Below are 23,354 nucleotides of genomic sequence, written 5' to 3'. Positions count from 1 at the left end.
GAGCAGAATTGAAAGAGATAGAGACACAAAAAACCCTTTAAAAAATCAATGAATCCAGGAGCTGGTTTTTTGAAAAGATCAACAAAATGATAGACCACTAGCAAGACTAATAAAGAAGAAAAGAGAGAAGAATCAAATAGATGCAATAAAAAATGATAAAGGGGTTATCACCACCGATCCCACAGAAATACAAACTACCATTGGAGAATACTATGAACACTTCTATGCAAATAAACTAGAACATTTAGAAGAAATGGATAAAATCCTGGACATATGCACCCTCCCAAGACTAAACCAGGAAGAAGTTGAGTCTCTGAATAGACCAATAACAGGCTCTGAAATTGAAGCAATAATTAAGAGCCTACCAACCAAAAAAAGTCCAGGACCAGACAGATTCACAGCTGAATTCTGCCAGAGGTACAAAGAGGAGTTGGCACCATTCCTTCTGAAACTATTCCAATCAATAGATAAAGAAGGAATCCTCCCTAACTCATTTTCTGAGGCCAACATCATCCTGATACCAAAGCCTGGCAAAGACACAACAAAAAAAGAGAATTTTAGACCAATATCCCTCATGAACATCAATGCAAAAATCCTCAATAAAATACTGGCAAACAAAATCCAGCAGCACATCAAAAAGCTTATCCACCATGAACAAGTTGGCTTCATCCCTAGGATGCAAGGCTGGTTCAACATGCAAATCAATAAACGTAATCCATCACATAAACAGAACCAATGCAAAAAACACATGATTATCTCAATAGATGCAGAAGAGGCCTTCAACAAAATTCAACAGCCCTTCATGCTAAAAACTCTTAATAAACTAGGTATTGATGGAACATATCTCAAAATAATAAGAGCCATTTATGACAAACCCACAGCCAATATCATACTGAATGGGAAAAAACTGGAAGCATTCCCTTTGAAAACCAGAACAAGACAAGGATGCCCTCTCTCACCACTCCTATTCAACATGGTGTTGGAAGTTCTGGCCAGGGCAATCAGGCAAGAGAAAGAAATAAAGCGTATTCAGTTAGGAAAAGAGGAAGTCAAATTGTCCCTGTTTGCATATGACATGATTGTATATTTAGAAAACCCCATCGTCACAGCCCAAAATCTCCTTAAGCTGATAAGCAACTTCAGCAAAGTCTCAGGATACAAAATCAATGTGCAAAAATCACAAGCATTCCTATACACCATTAACAGACAGCCAAATAATGAGTGAACTCCCACTCACAATTGCTACAAAGAGAATAAAATACCTAGGAATCCAACTTACAAGGGATGTGAAGGACCTCTTCAAGGAGAACTACAAACCACTGCTCAATGAAATAAAAGAGGGCACAAAGAAATGGAAGAATATTCCATGCTCATGGATAGGAAGAATCAATATCATGAAAATGGCCATACTGCCCAAAATAATTTATAGATTCAATGCCATCTTCATCAAGCTACCAATGACTTTCTTCACAGAATTGGAAAAAACTACTTTAAAGGTCATATGGAACCAAAAAAGAGCCTGCATTCCCAAGACAATCCTAAGCAAAAAGAACAAAGCTGGAGGCATCACACTACCTGACTTCAAACTATACTACAAGGCTACAGTAACCAAAACAGCATGGTACTGGTACCAAAACAGAGATACAGACCAATGGAACAGAACAGAGGCCTCAGAAATAACACCACACATCTACAACCATCTCATCTTTGACAAACCTGACAAAAACAAGAAATGGGGAAAGGATTCCCTATTTAATAAATGGTGCTGGGAAAACTGGCTAGCCATATGCAGAAAGCTGAAACTGGATCCCTTCCTTACACCTTATACAAAAATTAATTCAAGATAGATTAAAGACTTAAATATTAGACCTAAAACTGTAAAAACCCTAGAAGAAAACCTAGGCAATACCATTCAGGACATAGGCATGTGCAAGAACTTCATGACTAAAATACCAAAAGCAATGGCAACAAAAGCCAAAATAGACAAATGGGATCTAATTAAACTAAAGAACTTCTGCATGGCAAAAGAAACTACCATCAGAGTGAACAGGCAACCTACAGAATGGGAGAAAATTTTTGCAATCTACCCATCTGACAAAGGGCTAATATCCAGAATCTACAAAGAACTCAAACAAATTTGCAAGAAATAAACAACCCCATCAAAAAGTGGGCAAGGGATATGAACAGACACTTCTCAAAAGGAGACATCTATGCCACCAACAGACACACGAAAAAATGCTCATCATCATTGGTCATCAGAGAAATGCAAATCAAAACCACAATGAGATACCTCTCACGCCAGTTAGAATGGCAATCATTAAAAAGTCAGGAAACAACAGATGCTGGAGAGGATGTGGAGAAATAGGACCGATTTTACACTCTTGGTGTGAGTGTAAATTAGTTCAACCATTGAGGAAGACAGTGTGGTGATTCCTCAAGGATCTAGAACTAGAATTACTATTTGACCCAGTGATCCCATTACTGGGTGTACACCCAAAGGATTATAAATCATGCTACTATAAAGACACGTGCACCCGTATGTTTATTGTGGCACTATTCACAATAGCAAAGACTTGGAACCAACCCAAATGTCCATCAATGATAGACTGGATAAAGAAAATGTGGGACATATATACCATGGAATACTATGCAGCCATAAAAAAGATGAGTTCATGTCCTTAGCAGGGACATGGGTGAAGGTGGAAACCATCATTCTCAGCAAACTATCACAAGGACAGAAAACCAAACACCACATGTTCTCACTCATAGGTGGGAATTTAACAACGAGATCACTTGGACACAGGGTGGGGAACATCACATACTGGGGCCTGTTGGGGGGTGAGGGGTGGGGGCTGGGGGAGGGATACCATTAGGAGAAATACCTAATGTAAATGATGAGTTGATGGGTGCAGCAAACCAACCTGGCACATGTATACCTATATATCAAACCTGCACGTTGTGCACATGTACCCTAAAACTTAAAGTATAATAAAAAGGAAAAAAGAAAATAAAATCATATAATACATGTAGAGCACTCAGCAACATCTGACAAACGGCAAGGCTGTAATAAACTGCAGCAGATATCATCATGGAATTACTAGCTCTTGCAAGAATCCCCACCCTCCACCCTCACTCAGGGCTGGATTGTGTCACTCAATGGCTGTGCCTACTGTGTAGATCTGGGGCAGGCAGAACACACCTGCATCCAACCTGGCTCCTGATATTTCACCATGGCCTGAATTTCCTACTGTTGTGCTCTATTCCACCAGATTGGCCTTTCCAGCACCAAGGACTTTCCTGGACCACATTTGAGCTGGCCCTATCTTGTGCACCGTCATTTGGAAGGCTGGCTGCCCTCACAGAGCAACCTCTGTATCTGGGCTGTTTTTCCCTGCCCCCTGCCCTGACTGCACAAACCAATTTGGGCGTCTTCAGCTGCAAATAATAGAAAAGCCAATGCAAAGTCTCTTCCTTAGCTCATACAACCAGAAATCTGGCAGTAAAGCAGGCTTGCAGACTTTCAGTGGGTCAATGATGTTCTCAAGAACTGTGTTCCTCCCTGTTTCTCTTTGGATGTCCTCGTCAGTCCAAGCTCAGGCTGGTGTGTCCCCCTTGTGGGTATTGTCTGGCAGCTGGTGGCATTCCTAGCTACATGTTGGCTCACATTCAGTGGGAGAGTGTCTTTCCTCCAACCATAGAAGAAGGATCTTCTCTTCGTCTGCCTGGGACATTTGGTTACTCTCTCGCTTCTGACCAGTATCTGTTGCAGTGGGAATCCTATTTATGAACTGCCTTAGGCCTGGATTCCCAAACCCAACACTGGAAAGGGGGATTAGTAAACCACCGTTAACAACTCGGGGAGGCAAAGTCAGTTCCTCACACTGCACTGATGCTGTACAGTGAGGGCACAAGGGAATGGACGCAAGAGAGTCACCTGCAAAGCCCACTCCCTCCCATGCAGCCAGGACCCCAGCATACTGTGCTCTGGGTCCTGCGCCAGCCACTACAAAATCCCAAATGGCAATTGTTAGATTTAACTGAAAATCCATATGTGTGGAAATTTTTATATTACCCACGGAAGAAGGGTGAAATTTTTCCCAAATATGCTTATTCCTTTCTGCCAAACTTTTCAGAGAAGAGTCTTCTATGGACTGTCTCCTCTTTCTCCTCATACTCATACATTTATGTACCCTGGCCTTTGAAAAATGGCTAGTATTTAAAACACTTCTCTAAAACTGATCTTAGGTCACCAATAAAGTCTTAATTCCTCAATCCAACATCCTGTTCCTTTCTCCTGGCCCAGTGGTTCTCAGCCTTGGTTGCACATTAGAATCTCCTAGGCAGCTTTTAAAAGTTCAGATGCCAAACTGTACCCAGAAAAATTCAATTAATTTACAATCTCTGGGAGCATTCATTATTATGTAATCTTCTCCAGGCGACATCCATATCAGCTGAGGAGGGGCACCACTGATGGGCCTAGACATTCCCTCTGTAGCATCCAGGGTGTGGCTTCATCCTTTTTTGCCTGGGACTGTTCAAGTTTTAACATTCAGTGTTTTGCATTTCAGAAACCCCTCAGCCCTGAGTCCACCCAGACAGCTGGTTGCTCCAAGTAGCACCTGCCCCAGTGGTTCTCCACCCTGATTTCAAATTAGAATCACTTAAGAAGCTTTAAAAAACTACCAGTGATAAAGCACTATCCCCAAGAGAAAGTTTCAGTTAGTCTAGTCTGGGTCCAAGCACCAGTTATTTTTCTAAGCCTCCTTTCTAACATCCTACATGATTTTAATAGACAACTAGGGTGAAGAGCCATTCATTTGCACCAGCTGTTCTCAAAATGAGGCGCCCCCCCTGCCCCCTCCGCGCCCCAACCCAGACCAGCAGCAGCATCTTCACCAGGAAACTTGTTAGAAATGCAAATTCTCAGGCCTTACCCCAGACCTGCTGAGTCAGAACCTCTCGGGGGTGGGGCCCAGCTGTCTGTGTTTTCAGGAGTTCTGCTTTAGGTGAGTCTAATGCATGCTCAAGTGTGAGAACCACTGACAGACAGTGCGGACCTGGCTCATCTTTCAGCACATTCTGACTTTGTTTGGATGGTTGTTTACATTATCAGTCCATCTTACATACAATTTAAATGCCCTGCTGGGAGCACAGATCATTCGTGTACTGTTCCCTACTCCTAGTACAGGGCCTGGCCATGATTAAGCCCCAATGTGGAATAGGTGTTTGTTTAAATGGTTGCCTTTCAGTAGAGTCACACTTTGCTAGAATGGAACTCCAGCCCTGAAACTGCTCCTTTGGCCGGCCTGACAATCTAACACTAGCTCTCCACCAGCAATTGTGCTGCCCGTCATGCACCATGAGGGGAACCTCAGGGGGAAAAATCCTGAGTCAGGGGTTTATAGCACTGATGTTACCAGCACACAGTCGGGAACAAAAGACTGACTGAGATCACTTTGCTGCTCTGCTAGTTATCTGGCAATTCCTTAAGCTTCCTGTCCATTAGTGTCTTGACCTAAAAGAAGGGAATAATAATAATTAATAATAATAATAATAATAATGTTTGCCTCTTAACAGTTGTTGTGGACCAAAATAAAGGAATATATGTAACACCCCATCTTTTGGGGCCAGCTTATCTCTGGGCCTCTGGAATGGCTTCATACTCTCCCCATATCTGGATCTTCCCCCAGAAAGAGTTCTAGTTGCTCCACAGCCAATCAACACTTGATATTGTCAATCTTTTCAGTATTAGCCATGTGACTGGGGGTGAAATGGTATCTCATTGTGGTTTTAATTTTTATTTCCTGGATGACTAGTTTTCTTGACCATCTTTTCGTGTTCATATTGGTCATTTGACTCCTTTTGCAAAGTGTCTCTACTGGCTTTTGCCTATTTAAAAAAATTGAGTCTACTTTTTATTGAATTGTAAGAGTTCTTTACACATTCTGGATACAAGTCCTTTCCCAGATATAGATGATCGATAGATAGATGGATAGATAGATAATTTTCTCCTACCCTGTGGATTGACTTTTCATTTTCTTAACAGTATATTTCAGAGAGCAGAAACTTTTAATTTTGATTAAGTCCAATTCATCAATTGTTTTCCTTATATGACTAATGCTTTTTGTGTCCTGTGTAAGAAAATTTTGCCTGTGCCCATGTTGCAAATATTTTGCCTTATGTTTTTGTTCTAGGTGTTTTATGGTTTTATCTTTTATTTTTATGTCTATAATTCACATAGAATTAACTTTTTGTATGGGATGAAAAAGGGGTTGTAGTTCAATTTTTAAAATATGAATATCTACTTTTTCACCCATGGTTGTTGAAAAGACTATCCTTTGCCCATTGAATGACCTTGACATCTTTATCAAAAATTAATTACTCACAGATGCATGAGTCTTTTTCTGGATTCTATTCTGTTCCGTTGATTTATATACCTATTCTTATGCCAGTACCATACTGTATTGATTACTGTAACTTTATAGTAAGTTTTACAATCAGGAAGTGCAAGCCCTTCAACTTTGTTTATGTTTTTCAAAATTGTCCTGGCTATTCTAGGTTATTAGTATTTTTATATGAATTTCAGAATCTGCTTGTCAATTTCTAGCAAAAGAAATTGGGATTGTGCTTATCTATAAATGAGTTTGGAAAAATGAACATCCTAGCAGTTCATCAATATCATATGCATTTCTCCATGTATTTACATATTTTTAACTTCTCTTGGCAATGTTTTGTCATTGTCTACATAGAGGTCTTGTGCATATATTGTTAAATTTATCCCTATTTTATGTTTTTGATGCTATTATTAATGGTATTTTAAAATTACTTTTTCAACACTGCTGCTAGAAAATACAAATATGTTTTCATATATTGACCTAGACACAATTATATTATCTCCAAAAAATGATAGCTTTACTTTTTCTTTTCCTGCATGTCCTTTATTTCTTTTTCTTGTCTTTTTTCATTGCTAAGACTTCAGTACAACATTGAATAGAAATAGGAACCAACATCTGTAGCTTGTTTCTGGTCTTAGGAGAAAATGTTCAATATTTCAGTGTTAAATTTTGAGGTGATGATATAATTTTTCTCATTTATACTGTTGGAGTGGTCAGTTACATGCATTGATTTTCAAATGTTGCAACAACCTTGTATTTCCATCCCACTTGGTCATGGTGAATTGCCTTTTCTTATACACTGCCAGACTTAATCTGCTCATATTGTATTGCTGATATTTACATTTATGTTCATGATGAATACTGGTGTGCAGTTTTCTTTTCCTGTAGTGCCTTTGTCTGTGTGTGGTATCAGGGTTATTTCAGGCTCATAAAAAGCAATGGAATGAAATAATTTTCTCTCTGTTTTCTAAGAGATTGTATCAGATAGGTATTATTTATTCCTTAAAATTTAATATTTATCAGTGAAACTATCTGAGCCCAGAGATTTCTTTCAGGGAAGGTTTTAGATTATGAATTAAATTCCTTAAATATATAGAGTATTCATATGTGCAATTCCTTCTTGAGATGGTTTTTATTAGTTTTGTTCAAGAAACATTTCCATTCTATCTGAGATAATGCATTTTATTGGCATAAAGGCATTCCTTACATCCCCTTATTATCATTCTAGTGTCTACATTCCCTTATTATCATTCTAATGCTACTTGCTCTTTCATTTCTGATATCGATCATTGGTGTTCTGTCTTCTTGATTAGCATTTCTAGGGCCTTATCAACTTCATAAATCTTTTCAAATAATGAGTTTTGGTTTTGTTAATTTTCTCTATTATTAATCTTTGTCTTCTACTTCATTGACTTCAGCTTTTTTCCAGTTATTTCTTTATTTCTCCTTAACTTTGAGTTTAACTTGGTCTTCTTGTTCTAACTTCTTAATGTGGAAACTTAGATCATGATTTTGAACCTTTTTTCTTTCTAACATAGGCTTTTAAAGCTATAAAATTCCCTCTCCATACTGCATTAGCTGCATCCCAGAAATGTTGATGTCTTGTGTTTTCATATCATCCAGTTAGAAGTCACTTTCTAGTTTCATTTGTGATTTTCCCTTTGAGCCGTGGGTTCCTTAGATGGGTTTTTAATTTCCAGGTATTTGGGAGGATAATCTGGATATTTTATTACTGATCCCTGATTAAATTCTATGGTAGTCAGAGACCATATCTTGTAAAATTTCAAGCTTTGGACAATTTTTAAGACTTATTTAATCAACCAGTATAGAGTCTGGGTTAGAGAACATTCTATGTGCACTTGAAAGAAATGAATATGTATTCTATACAGTATAGTGTTTTGTACATATTGATTAGGTTAGAATAGTTGATAATGTTGGTAAAATCTATTTCCTTACTGATTTTTAAAAAAACCTGATTTGTTTTATCAGTAGTAGAAGGGAGTTGTCAAATTTCATAGCACAACCCTGGAACTTTCTATTTCTCCTTTTATTTTTTATCACTTTTTCCTTCATGTATTTTAACATTCAGTCACTTAAGACAGCTATGCCTCCTGATGAATTATCATTTTTATTCTTATTAGAACATGGCCTTCATGAGGTCATGGACTTCATTTGTTCTGTACAGAACAGCGCCTGACACATAAGAGATATCTGTTAGATGAATGCCCACCCACCTGATCTCATCCTCCCAAGCACCCTGTTAGGTAGTTATCACCCCATTTCATGGATGAGGAAGCAGAAATCTCTAAGTCACTTCTCCAAGCTGCTTTCTATGTAGCTACTCCCCGCTTTTCTTTCTTCTCTCCATCTCCCTTGGGTAAGTAGTAGTTGTGAAGACTGAGCAATGGGCCCACAACGAGATTGATTTACAGCTCACAGAAGATGCAGTCTACCCTAAGTATTCCCTGCCTCGTCTATGTACTTCCAATCTCTACAAAAGCATCAGGCATGGGTGTTACTACTACTAGTACTGCTATTCATATTACTGCCCAGTACTGTGATTCCAAGCACACTTGTAGGAATCCCCAAGGTTCCTCACAAGTTCCCTGGGCACAGACACTAGGGAGATAGTTTAGTCATCTGAACTCGTATCAAACTCCCTGGCATTGTATAAATTAACAGGAAGTGTTTACCCTTTTAAGATGGTTGGATGGTAAATAGAATGTGCATTGTGACACCAGAGACCCTTGAACATCTTGGAATCCTCTCATCTCCAACCAGAGGCTGATGCATTTTCTAGAGGCACTGGACTTCTGGGCCCTGTGGGGCCAGCAGCAACCTCTCTGATGAGTAGGCTGGGGTTGGCCAAGGCCAGGTGCTCCCACCCCAGAGCTCTGGGTCTTTCCCTGTAGGGCACAGTGCCTGCAATTAACACAACCTTCTGGGAGCTCACTCCCAGAAAAAAAGACTTCTTTGAATTCTGCTCCCAGCTTAGGGTCAGCTAATGCCATCTGTGGTGGCTGGTACAGGGTGATAATCGGCTCTGAAGCCATCTCTTTGAGCCCTAGGATAGATGCCAGTCTGCACCAGAGCAGGCAGAATATCCAGGCTGCAGCCCGGCCAGGAATTGCTCTCAGGAAATAGAACACCCCCACCCCCTCTTTTCTTTTGTTTACACTTAAACTGGGAAGATGCTGAGTTGCAGGGTTATGAGGAAGGAAGTATAGGACTGTTGCAGTTTTATATGCTGATATTTTCATTTTTTAAAATTCCTGATCGTGAAAAAAGCAATACAAGAGTGATTTTTAAAATAATCACTTTGCATTCTTGTCAGAGCAATGGATTGCAAAGCGACAGTGACCTGACATTGCCTCCAAATGTTCCAGCCTCTGCCCTCCTTAGCGCCTGATCTATCTCTGGTTGAGGCGGACTCTGCTATTTGTCCAACATGGGGCAATGCTGGCTATTTCTCTGTAGGAATCCAAGCGCTTATTAGGAGAAGGTGGAGGGGTGTGGTGGGAACAGCTCCAGACGAGATGGGAGAGCTTTGGGGTAAATCCTTTCTGAAGATTAGAAAGCAAGTCTCCCTCATGTTGCAAACCCCATAGTGATTTTATGGCAGCATGGAAGAGAGGATTCCAGAGACAAATTGCTTTTGAGAGGGTGGACGCTGGGCCATAGGTTTATCACTGGGCAGGTGAGTTATCTTGAAGAAAAGGATCAAGTGGAAACCAGGTCTGGCAAAACAAGCCTGACCCTTAAGTGGGGCCAGCCCTGGGAAATTCCGTGCCATCATGTGTCGGAGCCCAGAGGCAGTGCAAACAGTTTTCATAGAAGCCTGCGAAATCCAGACAGAGCTCACTAGCCAGATTGACTTTCCTGTTCATTTGCAGGGTAGAGTGAACGGCGTTGACATTACAAACATTCCATCTTCACTGATTTAAAGACAAGGAGTTCTGTTTACTTTCACCCTAAACAAAGAGGCTCCTTCTTGCTCAGTTGGAAGGAGCCATCCCTGAGTTGCTAAATATCACATAAATCTCATGACGTGACAGAAACCCAGGCCTCCTGGAGCTCATCACCAACTTTTTGCAACCAAGACTCCCAGTAATGCTAATTATGCAAATATCCTGCTTTCCCCACATACTGAGTGGACTTGATAAGTTTTCTTTTAATAATTTGCTGAGAATCTGCAATGCTGTAAGTACTTTATAATCATTACTTAATTTAATCCTCACAATTGTCCTCTGTAGTGAGATGAAGAAAATTGTAGTCACTAAATTTCCACCTAGGAAGAGAATTGCGCTTATTTAGAAATCATGCCTTGAAAAGTGCTTGGGTTAGAAGGTAGATCCCTGAACTCTCCAAGAGTAAGAACAGTGGACCTTCTGCAGGTGAAACTGGAGAAGAGGTAGATGAGAAAGAGAGAGAGCGAGAGTAAGACAGAGAGCAAGCACAAGAGAACACAGAAGGCCCCTTCCACCACCCCAAATCTTCAGCAAATTCTACATAAATCTTAATGAAACATAAACTCTTAATGCGAGTAGATTTCTGTTTTTCTTTTTAATTCAAAACTGTCAGGGGGCTGGGTTCTGTAGTCAGAGTCTTGTGATAAAAACAGAGCGTTAGAGGACACAGGGCTGTGGTGGTCTAGGGAGCCCAAGGAGGTCAGATCTGGGAACATCCAGAGAGTGAGAGATGCTGCAGACACCACAGGGTCTGGGAGGTGTGTTTGGATGAAATTTACCCAGTCTGTGAGGCGCATGGAGGCCCTGGAAGGGCTCTGGGTCCATGTCTACGGTAGACGTTTCCTGCTGTCATGGGTCACCTGCATTTTTGAACATCCTCTCTGTGTTTGGGTCTCCCCCACCTCAGGAGTCCACCTGTCCCCGAGTTGGAAGTCTGAACTCATGTTCCTGGATTCCTCCCATGCATCTTGGTGCTGGTGTGGGGCCTGAACTCAGCCAATCCGCAACACCTCCAGGAGTCTTCCTCTTAGATGCTGAGGCCACGGAGAAGGAAGCAGCACCCAGAATGAACCCTGGAGTGGGTGCCGGAGGCAGGCGGGTTCCAGCCATGTGGCGGCACAGCCTCACTGGGATAGTCTAGCCGTGTCACTCAGGTACGGTTGCTCTCTGAGGAGCTGCCAAACCCAACTCTTTCACACACACCTAGGACGATTTCAAGAGCTGCCTAATAACCTTTCATAAGGTTCTGAAAGCCAGCCAGAGTGGGTGTGATCAGTAGTAATGAAGAGCCTTCTTTCACTGACATTCCACATTTTACAGATGGGGAAGCCAGGCTCCAGCAGTTGCAAAACAAGGTCCCATGACCCCTAGACCCTACTTGCAAAGCTGGGATTGACGCAAGCTCATCTAACTCCAAAACCCAAGCTCTTCCCACTGTGACAAGGGAGGGGACAAATAGGAAAAGGCAGTTTGAGCTTTTCTGGGAAAGGAAAGAAATGAATACCTTGGCCTTTGTCCAGATGTGGCCTGCAGAATAAATCCTATGTGGCAAGGCCGCTTAACCTCTGCCGGGGCTGTGTCATTACGGTGATTCTTCACACTAGTTAAATGCCATGGTGAGGATGGCACGGGGGAAGAAGAGCTCACGGCAGGCGCCATCTCCAGCAAGGATCCACTGCAGGTGGTTGGTGAGTCCAGATGGCTCCCCCAGATGACACTGCTGGGTGGCAACCTAATTATTTTTCATTAACTTTTAATTACGGAACATTTCAAACGTGTGCAAAATTAAAGAGAGTCGTACAATGAACCTCGTGTGTCCGAAACTCAACTTCGACAACGATCAACTAAATGCCCAATCTTGTTTTATCTGTATCTCCACACACTTCCCCCTCATTCAGGATTATTGCAAAACAAACCCTAGATTTAATCATTCTAGATTTAATAATTTTATTCACTACTATTTCAGTATGTATGTCTAAAAGATAACAATATCATTTTTACACCTATAAATTAATAATAACTATACAATAGCATCGTTTAGTCTGTGTTTATGTTATTTTTTCTGGCTCGTGCATACTTTCAAAGTTTGGCTGAATCAGATCCCACTAGGTCTCATAAGCTGCAGTTGCGTGCTAGCAGGTGGTAGCTGATGTGCCTCTGAAGTGCTTTAATCTATGGGTTCCTTCTCTCCACTTTTTCCCTTGCAGTTTACCTGTTGGAAAAACAACGTTGTTTGCCTGATAGAGTTTTCCATAGTCTGGCTGATTTCATCCCCGTGGTGCTATTGAACACATTCCTCAGTGCTCCATTTTTTTCCTGTAAACTGGTAGCTAGATCTAGAAGCTTGATCAGATTTAGTTAATTGTTGGGTGTTCCTGCTGTTGTTGTTTCGTAAGATTTCCTAAAGGAGTCTCATAAAGCCTGGTGTCTCTTTTTTTGAGACGTTAACAGCCATTGGTGAGCATCGTGCAGCTAATGCATTCTCAGTGGGGACAATATCACCCCAGCAAGAAGAAGAGCATTGGTCATCAGGGGACAAAAAAAAATCTTAATCTTTTAATGTATAAATCGTATGTATATATACACAAACACAGTATGTAACAGATATGTAGCACATCTGTGGTATTAAAATGTCATGGTGTAGGTGATTAGAAATCAAATGCCTAAAAAGTTGAGAAACACCATTCAGATCTGCTAACTCATTAGAGGTTGCACACACCCCTGAATGAGCAGATGACACCGTGTCAGGGCATCAGCAGGCAGGACAATCATGGAGCTAAGTGCTGTGGTGAAATAAATCCTGTGTTATCATTAATTCAGTAACGAGATGTTTGTATACATGGTAAGTAGCCGGAAGTGGTAAGCAGACTTCATCGGTGGCAGTGATTTATTCATATTTTTATGCCAAGCTGAATGAGCTTTTTTTTCTTTCATTAGCTCTCTGGAATCCACTGACATCAGCAGCATGGGGTTGACAGGTGTCCAGGTTGCCACTGTGGTCCCTCGTTCTCTCCCTCATGCGCCTCTGGCCGGGCACGTTCTTGGTCCTCAGAGGACAAACTTCCTGACTGAGCCAGCATTGGTCAGGAGTTCGTGGCACCCTTTCCCCAACTCTCTTACTCAGGGCGCAGGCCTCAGGCACAGGGTTGCAGCCCTCCCCTTTCCCCCACACCTCCCAACAGAGAAACCTTTGAGGAACATCGCTGTCCGTTCCCTGCTCCTTTGCCACGCTGAGCGAGCCAGCTGTGGCCAGATGTGAGCGGTGTGCAGGACGGACAGTGCAGGATGTGGCGGGTTGTGCAGGGCCCATACTGCCTGGCTGTAGGGCAGGAGTTGAGGGGTCCAGGAGGAAAGGAGGGCTGGGCAGAATGAGGAACCAAGGTCAGAGAAATGAGCTTCAGCCCCTAGGACTCTCGATGGACATGCCCATCCCAACAGTGCTGCAATGATCTGTAAGTTACACCGCCCTTTTATTCATGTTACCCAGCTCCTAACCTTCATGCTGTGAGCTAGGAAAGAGCATTGTCACTGTCCCCATTGTACAGACAAAAAAATTAAGGCACAGAAGTTAAACAACTTGTCCCAAATCACACAGACAATTAGTGGTGATTTTTAAATTCTCTGTTAATTCCCAAAACAGCCCCATTTTACAGAGGAGGAAGCTGACGCTCAGAGTGAGGAAACAGGGAGCTGGGATTTCACTTCCCACCTGTGTCTCCCCAGCCCTTGCACCTTGAGGGAAGCTGCAGGCCCCTGGACCTTCCAAAGACCCTGCTCTTGGTACTGTACGCCACTCACTGCCTCTTATACAGCAAGCTGCAAAGGTCCCCTTCTCAACCAGTCTTTGATCTGACTGGGGAGAGTGAAGGACAAGGGCCTAGAGTTGAGAGTTGGGCTTAAAATGATGCAAGTGTACCCAAGAATCATCTCAGGTGAGGAGGCCAGACTGAATCAAGCAGGACCACAAGGTCTGCAAGGCTGAACTCTTTCCTCTCCTTCCTTTATCAACGCAACCCTGACGACCACCCTCCACAGACCCGGACCTGCTCCTCTCCCATCCCCACTCCCCTAACCTCCCACCACTCACACCCTTGCTGGAGTGCCCTGAGGTGGAGATGGTGACTTCTGTGATGGGAATGTTTGCTGAATTTCATCAGTTTTGTTTTATGGCAGCTGTAAAACCAGACAATAATCGCCAACAGGTCGAGCTGCCCTGTGTCTCTTGACCACTTCTGATCTGTGGTGATGAAACTTGCCGGGAAAGACCCCAGGGGCCCTAGCTTCCCTGCTGCTGTGTGTGTAGCCCGTCCCTCGCACCTTGGAAGCAGCCAGTCTCTGTTCTAAGCTGGCTCAGTGACACCTAAGGAAGGGGTAGGTTCTGTTCTGATGGTTATTGTGCACTCTGACTCTGGCTGGATTATGCTGCATCTTTGTTGTGCTTTTAAGCTAGAAAATTCTCTATGGAAACTGGGCTACATCATTTCTTGTAATTGAATCAAAGGCTGACATGAGATAAAAGTGGCCAAATGTGGCGTTCTCAGCTAAAGGAAGCAAATTATGCCAGGGGCATGTTTGGGTCTGAGAATTCCTTACTCCTGGTAGAATGTACTTATTTTATGCCAGGCACTCTCCTAGGGACAAGGACACTAAAGAAGCAAGGCAGACAAAAGCCCTGCCTTACATTCTAGAAGATTCCATGTCAAAGTGAGACATACTTTGGGCATGGGCTATCAAGTAGGACTTCTTAGTGTATTTCCTTTAAATTGCGTGTTTCCCAGTGGGTTAAACAGCTGTTCCTGCCCTGTTCAAGAAGTGTGCTGAAGTAGCGAAGGGCCAGGCTTTGCAGATGGGCAGACCTGTATTCTACTGGCTCTACCACTCTTTAGCTGTGTGACTTAGGCAACTTCCTTAACTGCTCCGTAGTATCTTTTCTTACCTGTAAATTGGGGATAATGCAACTGTAATAACAGGATTGCTATAAGGTCGAATGGAGGACATAGGCAAAGAGCTCATCCTGGCACCTGCCACACAGCACCCAGCAGGAGTACCATAACTGATCATTATTATTCTTTCACTGCTTGACAGACTTATTTTTTTCTGCTGATTTGAAATGAGTATCAGGGTTTTGAAGGAATGTCCATTAGATTAATAGGGTTGGAAAATTTGGAGAGCTGGGAGTTTTCTTTTTCAATGATAGGGTAAAATCTGGAACTTGAGGAGTTACATTGACCCATCAGGTATGATTCAGCCTACCATCCAGGGTACAGCTTCAGCCAGGGAGGGCAAGGATGGTGATCATGGGGATGCCTGGCTATCCTTACCTGTGCCAGCACCTCTACTCCATCCCACTCCTCTACCCTGATCCCAACATAGTCCTGGAATTTTTTCCCATGCAGTTCAATCAATTGGTCTTGCCTGAGTGCTGAAGCTGTCTGTCACCTCTAACCTAGACTATTAGAGTGGCAAGAAATCTGCTAGTTCTTTTTCATTTTTAAGTAATATGATGTTTTAAAGTGCAGCTTCACAGAGTCCTGGAATTTAGACAATGTGAACATTTCACAGGACTGTTAGGTGTACATGAAATTATGTGTTGCATATCAGTAGGCATTTGTATTTATACAACTATTCTTGCATGGATAGCCACTTTCCTACATCTATTTTTATATGATTACCTTAATAGTAGACCCAAAACCTCTCTCCCACTCTCCTTTAACCCAGTATTCAGAAGGGATATGTTACTTATAAAAGATTAGAATTTATTGATTTTATGCATGACTTTTTCTGAGCTTTGCTGGTCATGCAGTTTCATAGCTTTGCTGTTATGTTTTTTGTTTTGTTTGCTTTTAAATTAAGCCAGGAAGGCCAATGATTTCTCAAATATAAGCAATTTCGACTAGTTTCAGCCTGTAAACAATTACCATAGTGTACTAAGTGGAATAGTTCTTACCGGGACACAGTATGAACAGCATACTATAAATTCTTCAGACCTCAGCAGGTCGTATAATCATGGAACCTGGGAGACTCTTAACCCATCTTAACCTTCCTGCCTGCAAAAGACTGGTCAGATTGGCTATGTCTCTTACTTTCTCAAGAATCTTTCCTTGCTCCTATTCTTTGTAATTTAAAGTTCAAGCTTGGCGTGTGCTGTGATTTGAATGTTTTTGTCCACTTCAAAAATTCATGTACTGAAAACTTAATCCCCAATGCAACAGTGTTGTGTGGTGGGCCTTTTGGGGAGATGGCTACGCCATAAGGGCTCTGCCTTCATGAAGGGATTAGTGCTGCTATAAAAGGGCTCACGGGCACGGGTCACCCTCTTCGCTCTTTTGCCATGTGAGGGCACAGCAGTAGTCCCTCTGGCTCTCTCACCTCCACCGTGTGAGGATGAAGTAAGAAGGTCCTCACCAGAAGCCTCTGCCTTGATCTTGAACTTACCGGCCTCCAGAACTGTGAGACGTATATTTCTGTTCTTTATAAATCACCCAGTCTCAGATATTTTGTTATAGCAGCACAGACTATGACAACGTGCCAAGGCCCATCAGAGTCTGCCCTCCACCCACCTTCTCAGCCTCCTCTATGATCCTCTTTTCCCAGCCTGAAGCTCACGTCTCCTGACTGCTCTGGCCCAGTATCTGCCACACTCTTCATGCTTTGGTGCCTTTGTGTCTTGTCCCTCAGCCTGGAATGCCCTTCTCTCTTTCTCACCTGCAGTGAATTCCTGCTCATCCTTCAAGATCAGTGGAAAACATAGCTCTTCTCTGAAGTCTTCCCTAACCAGCTCTGAGCACAGTTAGTTGTTCCTTTCCTGGAGGTCCAGTAGGATCTAGAGTCACTGCCTCCTTGTAAAAAGACCCTTCACATGGTACCAGAGATGGTAGTAAACATGCTTGAGTCAGGAAAGACTTTTCCAACTTTTATTACTGTACTAATGCATTTAACTAACACAGATATGGAGACACTGTGTTGATGCCAGAGTATCTGTTATATCCAAATAAGGATGACTAAGTAAATGGATCCTCCATCAGAATAATATTGTTAGAATTATACCAATGCTGCCAATCATCTTCCCTAATTTTATTAAACAAATCCAAATGATATTTTCTTATTCTCATGATTTTTTTAAAAAAGTACTTTAAAAAAACTTCCACTTAAAGGGTAGGGCTGAAAAGAGGGGTAGAGAATGTTTTAGGAGAGTGTTGGAATTGCAGGACATGGGTAACTGCCCTAGTCTTCCACAGAGATGCTGTGGCAAAGAGTGGACATGAAGCCTTCAGGCCAGATACTAGATTTGTGTTCAGTGTTGCTATATTTAGATAACTTTTTGAGAAAGCAACTGTGGCAAACATTATTGGTTGCCTCCTGACAGCTATTCTCCCTTCTCATTTTCTCATACAATTCCAATTTTCAGAAGGAGGAGTTGGCAATGTGCTCAACCCAGAGGATCAGCCATAATTTATCTAAGTAAATCATGGCAACCACCGTGTGCCAGTGATCACTGTAGGCATGGGGAGGTGAATCACTTCTGGCCAATACAATCTAAGTGAAGTACGCTGGGCAGGGAAGGGGCTTTGGCAACAGTTCTCCCTACATGATAAGAAAGGAGGTTGCTCAAACTTTGGGTGTTGTCATGTGAATACCCAACACTTAGAACCCCTATGGTGATTCTGTAATCAAGGTGGGGAGCAGCTCCCATCCTCTGAGGTTGGCAAAATGGGAAAATTGAACCTGAGTCTTTGAAAAAAGTCATGATGAAACTAAGCCTGGGCCACCCACTCTAGGACAGGACTTCTTGTTAATAAATAAAAATATGTCTTTTTGTTTTAGGTCACTGATGGGTGAATTTTTGCTGCTTGCAACCAGATGCCTTCCAACTAAATCAGTGGCTAAAGTTTTTGGGAGGTTGCTATGGTTTGAATGTGTCCCCAGATTTCAAGTGTTGGAAACTTAATCTCCAAATTCATGTGTTGATGCTTTTTGGAGGTGGGGCCTTTGAGGATGTAATTAGAATTAGGTAAGGTCATCTGGGCAGGGCCTCCGTGACTTATAAAGTCATGGCTTTATAAGAAGAGAAAAAGAGATCCCCCACCATGGGATGACACAGCAAGAAGGGCCTCACCAGATGTCAGCACCTTGATATAGGACTTCCCAGCTCCAGAACTGTAAAAGTTACCCGACATGTAATATTCTGTTATAGCAGCAGAAAATTGACCAAGACAGGAATCCAGGACCAGGTGGGAGATTCTTTGAAAAAGAATTAAAGATATTGGTGATCTCAGATCTACACCAATGTACTGAGTCCAGAAAGAGAAGACATTTGCATGTAGACTCCTAGAAGAGAGATAGGCTTGATGAAAGGAATCCAAGTGGTGAGGTGAGACATGTGGCTCTTTGGGAACTGGAGGATATTAAGAAGTATATGACTCAGTAGGAATCTTAACAGTTGCCTGAATGATCGAAAAGGGCTCAGGGTGGGAAGATTCTTTTGGACTCCCAGTTATCCCACATTCAAAGTCCTTAAATAGTACCTGTGACACTTAGAAGACATGTGTGAGTGAAGAGAGCAGCCTCCTTGCAGGAGAAGCATGGGGGTGGCAGGTCAGGGTGGGAGCAAAGGGAGGGATGTTGCTGGGCTAGTGTGAGCTATGCCAGAGGAAATGGATGAAGAACTGAAGGCACAGTGTAATGCGTTAAAATAATTATGGGAAACCCAAGTTGGCAGTAAGAACCATCAACAATTGTGCAGTCTACAGGGGGACTATGAGGAATAATGTTGTATAAATGAGAATTTGTATCATATGTGCAGAGTGTGTGTGTGCGTGTGTAAATGACAGCTGGGAATGCCATTCAGGGTGTATTACTTTAATTGAATTGGAGACCTCTCCTAGTTTGGGGAGTTATATATTTGGAGTTTTTACCTGGACAGGGAGAAAGGCCCGGGGGGTTGGTGGTGATGTCCCAAATAGTCTATTCAGCTCCATCTGGCCCAGACTGGGATGCAGGAGTCATAGCTTCTTCATACCTTATCTTACACCCAGCCCCAGTATTTATATGTTTATATGTTGTCTCTGCAAAATGCTGTCAGCCCTTCAAGCACATGAGCTTTGAGAATATAATCTCTAACACAGTACAGGAGCACCTGCTCAGCAGTTAGTAAACACTGCCAGAATGAACAAGAACCACAGTAAATGTAACATCCGTTGCAAGAATAGATAGAAGTATGGAAGGTTGACTTTGAAATACTTTATAACATTGGTGCCTTGGTTAGGGATGTGAGTAAAATGCCTCTAATGTGTCTCTTGAGTTGATGTTTGCATTATTGGATTGTGGTTGTGGGTACAGTGAAAGAAATGTGTTTTTACCTCCCTTAAGGCCACTTCTCCAGGGACAGCTGCCTGGATCAATCTTGGCTACTCAGGTTTCTGACGGAGGGTTTCTGTCACTTGATCATCTCATCAGCTAAGGGTTAAATAGTGTATATAAAGTAAGACAAAACAAAACAAAGCAAAATTTAAAAACCCACATCACATTTGTTTTGGACCTCTGCAAGATCTGCACTTTTCATACACGTTTAGATCTCTGATAGGGAAATGGTGCCCTCTTGGTCTGCCCTGACTAAATGTAATGGCTGCAGACATCTGTGCCACACAGATGTCCTGCCTGCACTCGGGAAGGGAGAGTGACACTCTGGGAGGGTGGGAGAGCTCTCAGGGGAACTTTTCCCCTTTCTTTATCTAAAACGAAGTTCCCTGACTCCCTCCTTCCAACTGTGGACTCCAGAAACAGAAATGAAATGGCAGTTAAAGGAGCCACACAGACGCCTCCCTGCATGTGCACTGAGGGAAAAATTAAAAGATGCAAAAAAAAAAAAAAAGACATGGACTGAAATGCTTACCTCCCTGATCTTATACAAAATGAAGTTTCTCCCACAAGCACTGCACTGCACTGCACTGATTTTTTTTCTACCAACAGATAAGATCAATCAGATTCGTGTTTTGCAACTACTTCTTGGCAAGACGTACGGGACTGACCGCAGTTGACACATGCCAATAGGGGGAGAAATCTGAAGACGTGGTTCTGTGCAGTGGTGGCACCCAGGGGCTCTGGCCATAGGAGGTCACAGGAAGATGCCTAGCGGCCCGTGGAGCGACCTGCCCCGCATTGTCACTTGACCGCTGGTGTGCGAAGGGGATAACACTGTGTTCAATGTGTTTGTAACCTTGCATGAAAAAATTGAAGAAACGTCACTTTCTTCTCACCCTCTCCCAGGCCAATCATCTGTCATGAATTCAATATGAGGCAAAGGTGTGGTGATCACAGGGACAAACTAGGGATAGGCCTTTGGGAGAGGAATCTACTCAGTTTGTGTTCAACCGGACTATCCAGGTGGGGGAGCTGGCTGGAGAGGGAGCCAGCATTTGTTGACTGTAATCTCTGAGCTAGGGTCGCAATTACATCTTCTGCATCTTTGTGTGCATAATACCAAGCACAGAATTATCCAGAGTAGACACTCAACAATTGTTTGTTGGAAGAGTCATTGTTGCTTTTGCTTCCAAGCCCCTCACAAATTTCCACACGGTGCAGTTGAGCTCACACAGTCAATGAACAGTTTATATCTGATTAATAGGGGCTGATAGTCTGAGGTGGCCTGCCTTCTTGCAGAGAAAGTTTGGGGTGGGTTACTGAGACAGGCTGGATTCATGGGGAGAGTTGGCTCATGACCCAAGATAGCCAGGAAGCAAAGTGGATATTCCTCTGAATTTTGCAGGCCAGGTGTGGCATGTGTCTGAAATTTCAGCCGCTTTATCTTTATACCCATCATTTTGGTAAGACTATGTGTCCAATCTGAAATTCACCAACAGGACAGGGCCAGCTGCCAGGAACTGAAGTCCCAAGAAGAAAACCAAGCAAAGCTGAGACACAAACCTGAACTTTTGAACTTATCAATCTACTGAGTCAACTAACTCTGGGACTCCCATGTCTGGACTTCTTCATGTGTGTTAACCTATCTTCCTTGTTGCTTTTGCCACAAGGTGTTCTGGTTCTTGTAACCAAATGCATCCCATCTGACTCACTGGGCACCTGACTCCAGTTGTGTAAAACAGGCCCAGATAGCTTGCCTTTGCCTCTGTTGGTGTGTGGTGGACAATTGTAAATTTCCTTGTAAGGTATATTAGTCCGTTCTCACGCTGTTATAAAGAACTGCTCAAGACTGGGTCATTTATAAAGGAAAGAGGTTTAATTGACTCACAGTTCTGCATGGCTGGGGAGGCCTCAGGAAACTTACAAACATGGCAGAAGGGAAAGGAGAAGCAGGCGCCTTCTTCATAGGGAGGCAGGACAGAGTGAGAGCAAGCAGGGGAAAATGCCAGATGCTTATAAAACCATCAGATCTCATGAGAACTCACTCACTATCATGAGGACAGCATGGTGGTAATCACTCCCATGATTCAATTACCTCCCACAGGGTCCCTCCAACGACATGTCGGGATTATGAGAACTACAATTCAAGATGAGATTTGGGTGGGGACACAACCAAACGATATCATAAGGTATTTTCTCCAATCAAATATCCTGGAAACCCCATGTTTATGGTATTCCATTATGACAGCCTGAACGGAGTAAGGCGCAGCTACTACCAAAGGACAGAAAATCACAAGTGCTGGAGAGGACATGGAGAAACTGGGATCCTTCTGTACTGTTGATGGGAATGTCACACACATCTCTGTGGCAAACAATATGGTGCTTCCTCGAAAAATTCAACATGGAATTATCATGGGATCCGGAAACTCCACTTTTGAGTATACACCCACAAGAATTGAAAGCAGGCATTCAAACAGGTGTCTGCACATCTGTGTTCATAGTAGCATTACTCACAATAGACAACAGCTGGAAGCCATCCAAATGTCCACTGATGAATGAATAAACCAAATGTGGTCCATATATGTAATAGGATATTATTCAGCCCTAAAAAGGAGGGAAATCCAGTCCCATGATACATCATGGATGAACCTTGAGGATGTTACGCTAAGTGAAATAATCCAGACACAAAAAGACAAACACTGTATGATTCCACTTACATGAGGTTCCTAGAGTAGACAAATTCACAGAGACAGAAAGTAGAATGGTGGCTGAGGAGAGGAAGGAGCGGGGAGTTGGTGTTCAAGGGGTACAGAGTGTCAGTTCTGCAAGACATGAAGCTTTCTAGACATGGTGTATGCAATTTAAATATATTTAATATGATTGGACTGTAAATTCAAGTGGTTAAGATGGTAAATTTTATGTGTATTTTACTGCAACTTAAAAATGAGGTTATTAACTTTTTTTAATTTTTAAAAGAAAAGTGGAAGAAATAAAAGATGGGTACATCAAATGTTTCTTTATGATCTTGAACAACACAAAACAATCTGTAAAAAGGTAAATCTTCCTGTAAGCAAAATAGAATGTTTGTGTGTCGAGAGGGGGTGAGGACATTTAAACTCAGCTCGATAGCTAAGTTTATGTTGCACATATGGGGCTGAGTCTCAGGCAAGAGTCCAGGGCAGGAGGCACAGAGCTGAGCTCCGCAAGAGCTGTGAGAATCGCTCAGGAGGACATGGAGGGCAGTGGTCCTCACCCAGGGCACGTTTGGCAAAGTCTGAGACACTGCTGCCTGTCACAATCAGGGGAGGGAGAATGCTGCCGGCACCCAGTGTGGAGTTCAGGCATGACTAAACATCCCACGGTGCACAGGACAGTCCCCACGACTGATGTCCCAAACGTCAGCAGTGCCGACTTGAGACCCGCAGCCTGGATGTTCTATGCCAGGTGCCTGCACTGCTCCTGGGGTGCTGACTTCCGTCGAGTTCCCGTGTGCTCTGCACGGCCTGTTCCCTCTGCACCCCTTCCTCTCTGGGGTGGAGATGAAGGAGTGAGCTTGTACAGTTATGGAAGGCGAAGACAAAACAAGGCTTTGTGAACCTGTTGTGACAATGCACTTTTGCATATAGTACTA

The sequence above is a fragment of the Pan troglodytes genome, chromosome 5 (genome assembly GCF_028858775.2).
Source record: "Pan troglodytes isolate AG18354 chromosome 5, NHGRI_mPanTro3-v2.0_pri, whole genome shotgun sequence".
NCBI lineage: Eukaryota > Metazoa > Chordata > Mammalia > Primates > Hominidae > Pan > Pan troglodytes.
The sequence above is the reverse complement of the archived record's forward strand: the minus strand, read 5'-3'. Positions refer to the sequence as shown.